The following is a 9,911-nucleotide window of genomic DNA, read 5'->3' on the forward strand; positions in this document are numbered from 1 at the left end:
GGAAGCCAACATTTAGTATCACTGCAGGAAATAATTAGAGCTGTCCCCGAGGATATTCACAGTTGACTCAGAGTCTGCACGATGCACCGACTCAGAAGGTGGGGTATTTTAATATTTTAATTTGTCATGCACTATTCATGCCTCCACCCAGTTACTGTACAATCCAGTACTCCTGCAGAGCAGCTGTCCCACTGACCCTACCTGAGTCTCATGTTTTACCTGTAAGACTCACATTTTAATGCCTAAAAACATCAGATTTCTACAGAATCAGAGAAATAAAAAGTGTGCGTCCTGGTATTAGTTCAGTTATAAAGTCCAAACACACCACGGAGCGTCTCTCCTGCCTCCTTTAAAAGTAGTTTAGCCAACTTCACTAACATTCAGCCCCAAAGCTGAGAGGAAACAGAGACACTCTGCTCTGCGCTGCACTGTCCTCCATTTCCATTACATTTATGTATTTAGGTCATTTAGGGACAAGACTTTTGTAAAAGTATACAGCCTGTTATGCTCCTGCGTTACTCTGCCTTTTTTTCATTCGACTGAAATAAAATTATATTCTTGTCAACATTTCAGGAACTTTGCAAAACAGTTTTGTTTCAGCTCAGTGCATTTTTGACTTTTCTAAAACATTCGATAATCCTTCAACTGATCTGAAAGTAAGAAGATCCTTGAAAATGTTGATGCATGATTTTTCACTGGAGAGCAACGGCAAGATTGTTGACTTTTACTTTTGATATGTTTAAGTACATTTTACTGGAAAAACATGTAACTCTAAATAAAAAAATTTGAATGTTGAACATTTACTGGAAAAGGATTATTTTTACATTGTTGTATGGCTACCTCACACCGAGTTACCCAACTATCCCCAATCGTTGATTTACAACTAATCAATCCTCCAGTTGCCTGTAATGGCAGCTCCGGAGGAACATTTTCCAGACGCTTCCATCCAAGTTTTGTTTTTTAATTAAATCTGACGTTAATATCTTTCCTCAGCTCAAACTCTGGAGGCAGTACATCCCCAACGGGCTCACCACGGGTGAAATTAGACCATCAGCCTAATTTAACAGCTATTGCCTTCGTCATGATTAGATATTTAACATCTCACTTGGTAATCACAGCACGCTGCAGACATTTCCAATTCTCACGCAGACTTAATTTGCTTCAAAAGATGATTTTTTTTTTTAAATGCAAAATATGGGCTGTTTGTTAAGGGATTAGCAGGGGAGATTTTCCTTTTTTTTCTGCATAGTTAATAAGGTGTTTAGTACTCAAAGGGGATTGAATCTGGTTAAGTTTTCATTAAATTCAGGGAGTTGTGCTTCTCTTGTATTCTGAAAGCAGAGATTAGTGTGAATAGAATATTAAATCCAGTGCAATGAGTAGATAAGTCTCTGAAACGTCTGGATATCAACTGTGGTGTATTTAAAGAAAAAACGCAGGCATGTTAAGCACTTGAGTTATAGTATTACATGTGTGTTATTAGAAATCATTTCTTTAATTAAATAAAGACTTGTTGCCTTCTTTATTTAATGTCATCAGTTGTCAAACTTCTATGACAGCATGCACCGAGCTGAATTTACTGTTTACAGATACCAAAATATAGAAACTACAGAATTATGACTCTTGATGGTTTTACCTTTAACTTTTTCATGCAATTTTTTCAAGTGCTGGCCAAAATAAAATCAAAATATACATGCAACTTTACTGCATTGTTAAAAAATAAGATCTTTAAGATAATGTGGATCTTTAAAGTTTGAGTGCAGGACTTTTGTCTCCCCCTTCTGGAATTGTGGGTAATTACAAAAATCTGTCGGTGTCACAAAATTAATATTAATTCATTCAATTACCATTTATGCTGGTCGCTCTGCTGTGGAGGAAGACGACTGGTAGTCAAGTGTTGGCTATGAGAATACTATAAACTTTCTAAAGAAACACTTTCTAAACTTCCAAGTTGTGTGTATGTCTCTCTCTGTCTCTCTGTTTTCTCCTCTTTGTCTTCTCTTTTCATTCAGACTTCTCAGCACTGGACCGCTGGCCGTCCTGGGACCGCTCTCTCTCTCCTTTGCCTCTCGGTGACGCATTTTGGATCTGGATCTTCGTCCTCCAGGAATTTCAACCTCACCTCTTGTCTTTCTCTCTCTCTCTCTCTCCCTTCTGTGTTAATGGTGTGCTTGAGTTTGTGTATTCTGTCCTCTTTCCTCGTCTCTATGGTGAAAGGAGGTCATATGTCTCAGGTCTTATCTGTTTGGCAGCACTATGTAGATGCTCAACATCCTCCTGTATCCATATTGTTCATGCACCGTATTGGCCCAAATATAAGAGGAAAAAGTGGGGGTCGTCTTATATTGGAAGATGCAACAACATGTTTACAAGATCAGACATCCTTTTTGAATGGAGAGCATACCAGTGTAACACCAGCTCCTATAGAGTGTGTTGTGTTAAGGATTGTTTGTTGCCAGGCTAGTGAGCGTCTCCAAGTCTGCCTATAGCAGGTCTTTGAGAGCTCAGTTTAACAGGAGTGTCTGACAGCGCGTGTAACTTGTTTTTCTGTTGCAGAGGAAAATAAATTCATGATGAATTCCAGCGTCTTTACTGCAGAAACAGACCGGAGTCCGAATCATCTGTCAAGCAGCCAAGAATTACTGCTGTCACGGACATGTAATTGTCAAAAAAAAAAAAAAAATTCAACATTTCCAACAGTGTGAAAGTGTGAGTGTTGATAGACAAGCTACACAAGTGTGGGATTTACGTTCTGCTTTAATGGACATATTTCACTTTTTTACAAAAGAAAAAGCTTCAAGTATGAAGACTCTCTTCTTCTTGGATTATCAGCATCTCAGGGAAACTTTCCCAACAGGACAAGTGTGAAATTCTGTTGTATCTTCAGAAAATCTTTTTCCAAAAACAGGTGTTGGAAAAGAGAGGGACGTCTTATAATCAGGCCGATATAATATGTTTGCTAACTATCTAATATTGTCATGCTGATTTTCCACATTTAATTTTTTTCTATTTTTATTTCAGTCCATCCAGTGCACACATCATCTGTCACATGTCTGTCCGTCGTGGAAGAGGGATCCCTCCTCTGTTACTCCTCATTATCCAAATCCATGGCATGATTGATTGAATAACGGGTGTCTCAGCCAATCACGGTTACTGTCACTATGGTGGATGTAACTTTCTCATCTCTTTACAGAGGCTACTTATCTTTACCAAAAACCCGGATTTAATAGGTCCCGGTATACTCACTCACAAAAACACACAGAGGAGAGAATAGGCGTTATGTTTTTCTCACTGTAAGTCTGTGTAGACACACACGTAGGCTTTGCAATTATTGTCAGTGTGACTCAGACGTGCTCTATCTGCTGACCCCAACAGTTAATGCAGGTAACAGTAGGTGTTTAAATGAGCTTCAAATCCGCTGTAATTATAAAACACTGGTTTCTCATTACGCACGCAGAGATTTGCTCTAAAATAACAACTGTGACAAAAAGGGGTCATCTGCTTTTATAACATGACTGACAACATAAAATTAAACAACTAACATCACAGTATGATGTAACATCCTGTAGGGAAGTCTGAGAATAAAAGTACATGTATGTAACATTACATAAATGAACTCAGCTAAGGTCAACTAAACATTGTGTATACTGGACATAACAGCACTGCTTTTGATCAATCATCTGTCTATATTGATCGGATTTCATCATGCATGGATTCATGCATGAGAGTAGACAGATGAGTAGACAAGCAAATAACACTATTTTCAGCCTGTGGACCCATCAAATATATACCAATTCTCTAATTCCTCTGGGTTCTGATCAATATTCACCACTGATAGTTCAGCGTATTGATTAGGCCTGAGGAGACTTTCCATGGCAGTGTGATGGCCTTCGGGGTTCAGAGAATACACTGACATGACCGCATTGATCTGTCCGCTTAAATGGTTATCATGTATACCTCCATTACAGACTGAATGGGACAAAGAAGAACAAAGAGAGAGGTGGGATAGAAATGAGCACTGAACTAGTTTAAGTTGAATGTAAAGCTGCACTAGGTGAGATGTCTTTGTTATACTGATCTAATCTTAGTTTAGGTTAAAAGGGTTAATGACTAGCCTTGATACTAGCACTGATAGCTCTTTAAAAAAAACCAAACATCTCAGTCACTCAGTTCACTATGGGAAGAAAATACAAACTCACTAGAGGGAAGAGAGTCGCAATACTGATGTTAGGAGCATTACTGTGGTAAATGTAAGTTCTAGCCAATAGTGGCAGCACTTCAGTTTGTGAGGGGGAAAGAAATCTTGTGCCATCTTTTCATTTACAGGTGATATATCATGCTTTTTGTGATTTTCTGTCATTTATATACTGTTATAATGTCAAATGTCTATTTTAAACATGGTCAAAGTTACAAAACTTGAGGTGAACGTGCATAAAAAGCTCCCTGCAAATCAAAAACCAGAGCTTCATCCTACTCTAAATGCTCCGTTTGCAATGTTACCTCTACTTCCTCCTCGAGCTGATGTCAGATTGTTCTCACATGCCCACAAACATTTGTTGCTATGGTCATTTCATGGGTTGTTCATGTTGTTCACTCGCATATTTTGGATCATATTTCAGCTCAAACATGCTTGGATGTATTTTAGCTGCCAGAGCCAGTGAAAGTCTGCAGAGGGGCAGCTTTCTGAAGCTGTCCAACTGAGGGGCTGCATAAACGGTCAATATAAGAGAAATAAGGAGTCTTTTGTACTGTAAATCATGCAAAGATATTCCAGTTGAGCCACAGAATATAAATATAGACCTGGAAATGTGTATGATACGTCCCCTTTAAAGAGCAACTTAACACCTGGCTGAAAAGCAGTGTTTTAGCACGTTTTAAGTCTGTTTCATCTCTGACCAAACTTGTACATTTGCACATCATTGCAGCAAGTTAAACTACTGAAGGGGACCAAAAACAAGATTTATATGCAGTGTACTTTTTTTTTTAACTTATTTGGTTAAACTCTTACCATAATTACCGAAAGGAATACATTTATTTTATTCATTTACCTGCCTTGATAGCAGCCCCTACACCCAGAGGAAATCAGGTTAGCTGAAATCCCTTCTTAAAACATCATTTTTTCTTTTTCAGTTTCTCCAAATTTTACTTGCGTTTTTATTTATTTAGTTATGGCGTCATTGTCTGTGCAGGCCAAAAATCATACTTTAATGATTTTACTTAAATTTGAGCACACAACATTGCAGACAAGAGTCCTCACAAGGTAGATTTGTTTTTTTTTTTTAAACTGCTGTGATGTGTAGCTGTAGATGAAGCATTTTTCTGCCAATAAACCATGAAGTTTTGATATTGTATAATATTGTTTTCAACATTTTAACAATGTTTGCAAGGTCACAAAACCGCATCCACTCCACAAACAATTGCAGTATGTTGAATGATTTAATAGAAACCGTCTCGCCCACGTGGGATTCTGGGTGGGTTGGCGATTCCTGCAGCTGCATCCGAAGAGCCTGGATAAGACCTTGAGTCTAAAGCTGAAGCTTCACATTACTGTATGTGCAAGGTGTTGAATGAACGTCACTTGGCCTCAGACGTATAACCTCTCAGGGACGCTGGCATCAATCGGTATCACTTCTCCAGACAGCAGCAGGGTAGCTGCTTTATTACTTCACCTTCATCTTTCATCATACACGTCACCTTGGACGATGCAGTGACCTGAAAATCCTCTGGTGTGCTACCTAAAATAGTCCAATCTGTTTTAACTTGTGTTTGAATTACCATATTGGCCTGAATATAAGACTGCCCCCCCCTTTTCCAAAAGACTTTTCGAAGATACAACACACTTTCACACTTGTCCTATTGCGAAAGTTTCCCTGAGATAAATGATAATCCAAAGATAAAAGAAGCCTTGAAGCCTTTTCTCTCATAAAGAAGTGAATATTTCCATTAAGGCAGAACCTAAATTCCACATTCGTGTATGTTGTCTATTTATAGCAGTGGTGGGAGAAGTATTCAGATCCTTTATTTAAGTAAAAGTACCAATACAGCAATGTGGCAATACTCCATTACAAGTAAAAGTCCTGCATGAAAAAAAATCCTACTACAGTAAAAGTACATAAGTATTATGAGCTTGATGTAGTTAAAGTATTGCAGTAAAAGTACATAAGTATTATGAGCTTGATGTAGTTAAAGTATTGCAGTAAAAGTAGTGGTTTGGTCCCTCTGACTGATATATTATTATATATGACATCATTAGATTATTAATAGTGAAGCATCAGTGTTAGAGCAGCATGTTACTGTTGTAGCGGCTGGAGGTGGAGCTAGTTTCAACTACTTTATATACAGTTAGCTAGTTTAGTCCAGTGGTTCCCAACCTAGGGGTCGGGCCCCTCCAAAGGGTCAGCAGATAAATCTTAGGGGTCGTGAGATGATTAATGGGAGAGGAAAGAAGAAAAAACAAAGTTCTGATACACAAATCTGTTTTCAGTTTTTGGACTTTTTCTCTAATCTTTGAATTGAAATTGATATGAAACCATTTGAGAAGTTTAGAGGGAAAAATCACTATTTGGTGGAGCTGTTAACAACTCATAGACATCTGAAATGTGAACTCAACTACACACTGCTTTTTGTAAGATATCAAAAGCCAAAAAGGTTGGAAAAAACTGGTTTCATCTTTAACAATGTGTTGTATTTTAAAAGCTTGTTATATTATCCATTGTGTCAAATCTTCATCTGAAAAGTAACTAAAGCTGTCAAATAAATATAGTGGAGTAGAAAGTACAATATTTCAGAAATTGCAGTTAAGTACAGTACTTGAGTGAAGTAGTTACTTTCCACCACTGTCTATCAGTCACACTCTCTCCTGTCAGACTCTTGGAAGCTGTCATATTTATTTTCACTGTGACTCCTGCAGGTTAAACAGAGCTAAGAAAACAGTTTTAGGGCTGACAAAAAGACCTGATCTGAATACACTTGCTAGCATAATAATATAAATTCTACAAACTCCCTGTAATGCAACTCTTTCTACATGTGCCAGTGTTACAATCAAATGCAAAGGATTTGATTTAAATCCTCTTGTAACTGTACACCGCTCAAATACTCCGTTTTACTGGGAAATACATCACAGTACAGAAGCTAAAGACACTCTAACTTCTGTTTCATGGGGCTTATATTACAACATTTTTTGGTAATTTGCAACTTTATTTCCAAAAAAAACCCCAAAAAACTTTAAAGTGACTTTGTACTCATGAAGTTATGACTTTTTCAAAATTACTTTTTCTCAAAATATAATGGCATATCTCTTCTCAAAATTTCAGATTTTTGTCAACCAACAGTAGCCTTATTTTTTCTGTCAGGGCATCCTCATTAGTCTCATTTCTAACGAGTAAAGCTGACAGTCTGCAGTTCTCTCCTGCGGAATTAGATTGTCATTCCTAAACTGTATGTCTTCACTTAAGGGAACCATGCCAGATTCTCAGGGAAGGGGGGACTTCCTTCATCAACTTTCCATGGTCCATATTTTTTATTTTTCCCAGTGGATCTGGGGATTTAAGTCATGACCTTCATGTCACAAACTGGCATCTGTGCCCTCGAGGCCACTGCTGCCTGCTGTGTTTCCCTGTGAAATGACCTAACATGTTGTTTGGGTTCCTTGTCTGATTTGGACCATTATACATCTGTGTAAATGGCATCATGATTGGTCAGTTCTGATGTGGATCAGATGGAGCCAGATGGCTATGTGGTTCAGTGAGTTTGGATGCTCTGATATGCCCTTGTACAGTGTGCTCAGCCAGAGAGAGGCAGAACAAACAGGGAACGATTTTAAACAGGAAAACAGCTAAAAAGTGTTTAAAGCTGCTTTAATCAATATTTTTTATAATTATAACGTTTGAGCTGACAGTGTGTAATGTGAGAGGCGTCACTTGTAGTGACGAACCAACAAATTATTATCACAATTTCATCAATTTTGGCCACAGGAGGCAGCTGTTTTCAGAGAAAAAGCTCTAAAAAACACACTGCACACTACCTGCTCAGCACTAAACAGCAAAGGGACACAGTTAACCAGTTGTCCTTGTACAACACAAACATAGGATTCTGACATGATTTGGACATTTATTTTTCCATGATGTACTATGGGACTGTTATCTCACTACACATGCTACAGAAATCATACTTGGTGCAAATGCTCCTCCTGGCCATGTGCTCAACAAACATAACGTCACCACTTTATGTTTTGTGTTTTAATGAACTAATGAACTGTGAAGCACAGATAAAAAAAAATCCTGGGACACACATTCCACCTGTGCTTGTGATCAACATAATAGTACCAATAGCACCACCATGTGGATTGTTATGAAGCTCTTTGCATTATAGTTAATAACTTGTGAACCATTAGGCATAGTAACAACAATCTTGAAACACAGATTCCCTCTGGGGATATGCTTAACATATTCAAACATGGAACAAATAGCACCATCATGTGGCCAGTTATAAAGCACTGGTGTAACTGTTGAACACATGGTTGAATTGCATATCAGTGGTATGTTCACACAGTAATCCTGCACATTTTGATGGCATTTCACCTGTAGGTTGTGCTACAGTACAAATAAAACTTTAAATGACTCCATAAGTATTTCTCTATCAGCACAGATTTGTCAGTATGTGGAAAAATGAATCTTGAAACACTCTGTAATATTTAGAAGTGTTTGCCCAGAGGAAAGTAGAATTCAAGATATGATCTCTTCTTTGTCCAGCATATTTCTCTTAGACATAACTGAGCTCAATTTAACATCAATATGAGATTTTGACCATTTGCTCCTGCTTCTTAAATTCAGCTACTGGTAAATAGTCTTCATCTTGTCTCCTCATTTAAGATCTTAAAATGCCTCTTTTTTTCCTCTCACTGCACTGATCTTTATTTGTCTGAAATAATCAGCTGTTGAGATAACAGTGAGATGCAAAAGAAAACATGATTGGCTTATAAATGAGCTTGCACAATATCAGAAATTTGTGTAGTGATTTTTTTATTTTCCTTTTCATGCACATCTGGTTTGGATGGACTGTTGTACTTGTTTTATTCATATAGCATTTAAATGTTTAATAAATATTTTAAGCATTATGACAGCTGATCCCAGGCGCTCCCTTGTAGCCCACTGGTTAGGACACATGCCATATAACCACAAAGTCAACATTCTGCATGTCACCGCCCCATCACTCTCTCCCTGCAATTCCTGTCATCTCTCCACTGCCCCTATATTAATAAATGAATAAAATGCTCCCCCAGCCCTCACTTCCCCAAATAAAAAATATATCTGATAGCTTCTCCTTCACATTTAATTTATATCTCCACACATTTTCTCATGTGTTTCTTAAATTATTGCCCCCAAACCATTTATCAGACATACATAAGATGTCGACAATATTGAGAATCATACAAGCCTTTTTGTCTTATTAGTCTATTTATTGCTTCATGACGTTGTTAAGTAGAAAACTATGAGAAACCTATGAGCACAGCAAAAGAACTCCTGCTTTTCTTGTGTTTCTTCTGTTATTCTCAATGCAACTGATATGATAAATGGACAGGATCATTTGTCCAGATTTATTTATTCCTTTGCCCCTTATTTCTCCTAGTAAACTCTAAATAAGAAGGTAATTTATTTCTGATGAGGCAAAGAAGAGACCACTATGAGCAGCAAATTGTTCCTCTGGGTGGCCACTGGGAGGTGCTGCAACCATTTGAATTTTGTAAAAATGAAACATCTTGCTGTAAATCTTTTTGCAGCCCCAGCACTAGCTGACAGCAATCACACACACACTATATATATATATATATATATATATATATATATATTCTATAGTTATATATTCTATAGTTATATGCGGTTTATGCATTAAGGACAATGTTTGCACATCCA

This window comes from Thunnus albacares, chromosome 10 (genome assembly GCF_914725855.1).
Source record: "Thunnus albacares chromosome 10, fThuAlb1.1, whole genome shotgun sequence".
In the NCBI taxonomy this organism is placed as follows: Eukaryota; Metazoa; Chordata; class Actinopteri; order Scombriformes; family Scombridae; genus Thunnus; species Thunnus albacares.